Raw genomic sequence first — 1870 nt, 5'->3', positions numbered from 1 at the left:
GTTAGAGCCCCACCGAAGGACAAAAAAAGTCTGATGGAAATAGAGAGCATATAGGAACAATAAGAATGTGCAACAGAGAGGAAGGTGAGAATGCAGGATCAATCACTGCCTGTCAGATATTAATAATCAGGGAAATAACTCTGGAGCAGACGCACAAATTAGGGTCTTACCTGGTAAGGTAACAAATAATTAATAGTAGTTGCACTCACCTATTAAGGTTGTGCCAGTCACAACCCCTAAATGCACGTTACAAATGGCGACAGCCGCAGCCCCTAGTAGAAGAGCAATAACGTATAGGAGGAAAATCGGGTGCGTGCCGCGCTGTCACCAAAGGAAACTGATGTTAATTATTTCATCTCTTTATTCTTTTTTCCGGTCAATGTGTTTCAGAGATCACTGTCTCCTTCATCAGGGCAAAAAAAGAACAGTATGCAATCAAAGGAGGAAGAACCTCTATATATACACATATGGAGCTACGTCAGAGGACTGACTGCTGTATTTCAAATACTGCCGGGATGGTCAACTGTTACAATACCGGCCATAAAAGTTCTCAAGTGATATATTGAGAAACATTTATAAAATCACTGGGGTATAGTGTTTCAAATTTCATCAGCTTTTTGAGACAAAAATCAGAAAAAGAAGAAGAAGAAGGACAAAATGAAAAAAAGAAAAAAAAGAAGAAAAAAAAAACAAAAAGGGAGCATTGAGCTCCAGACCCTGTATTGAGTCTTAGAAGTGTAGTGACAAGTGCATCTGTCCACAACCCTGTAAGGGTGAACGGGATGACGGACAAGAAAAATTATGTTCGTGGCAAAAAATGGTGGTGTTGCTATATAAAATTGCATTAAGAATAAAGAAAGGAAAAATTTCTTTATAAAAGTAGTGAAGAAAAAAGTGGAAAAAAGGGGAGTGTAAGCCATTTTACTAATAAATAGTGATGAGCGAGCATGCTTGTTACTACTCGGTACTCGCACGAGTATCACTGTACTCGGTCTACTCGACGGGGACCGAGTAATCTCGCGATACTCGTGCTGTACTCGTGGTCTTCATCCCTGCATGTTGGCGCTCTTTTGAGAGCCAGCCCTCATGCAGGGATTGGCTGGCAGACCACTGCAATGCCACAGCCCTGTTAGTTGTGGAATTGCAGTGATTGGCCGGCCTGCACAGCGTGACCGAGCCTTTATACCGGCGGGCGCGCTGTGCTCTGCTCACAGCTATCCAGACAGTCAGTGCAGGGAGAGGGTCGCTGCTTCAGGGAAAGGTTTGCGGCCCTTTATAGCTATTTCCGTAGCAGGGCTGCAAACAGTGTGACCAAAAGTCCTTCTCAGGACTATTCTAGTTGTATACAGGCAGGCAGGGTATAGCCAGGTCGGAGTACAGTAGCAGAGTCCTTCTCAGGACTATTGTTGCTGTATACAGGCAGGGTATAGCCAGGTTGGAATACAGGCTAGTGACCAAAAGAGTCCTTGTCAGGACTATTGTAGCAGTATACAGGCAGGCAGGCAGGCAGGCAGGGTATATAGCCATTCCTAGTGGTGACCGTATACCAGCCTTCATCATATCTGGGGCTGGTGTACACAGTCTAAAACAGTCCTGATAGTGTCAGATAGTGTCATTAATTTTTGCTCCTAAAACCTGTGTTAGGTTCTTAGTGCGTCCGTGCTTGCATTTAAAAACCGCACGTGTGTGCCTGTCGGTGGCAGCGTACAGGTGCACTTGTGTGCGTTTTTACCAAACTATTATATAACGCACAAGTGTAGTGTATAATACACGTCAGTCAGCAGTGGCTGATAGTGTCAGAGTTCTCGTCATTAATTTTTGCTCCTAAAACCTGTTAGGTTCTTAGTGCGTCCGTGCTTGCATTTAAAAA

The sequence above is a fragment of the Anomaloglossus baeobatrachus genome, unplaced genomic scaffold, assembly GCF_048569485.1.
Source record: "Anomaloglossus baeobatrachus isolate aAnoBae1 unplaced genomic scaffold, aAnoBae1.hap1 Scaffold_465, whole genome shotgun sequence".
Classification (NCBI taxonomy): Eukaryota; Metazoa; Chordata; class Amphibia; order Anura; family Aromobatidae; genus Anomaloglossus; species Anomaloglossus baeobatrachus.
Note: the sequence above shows the minus strand (reverse complement) of the source record.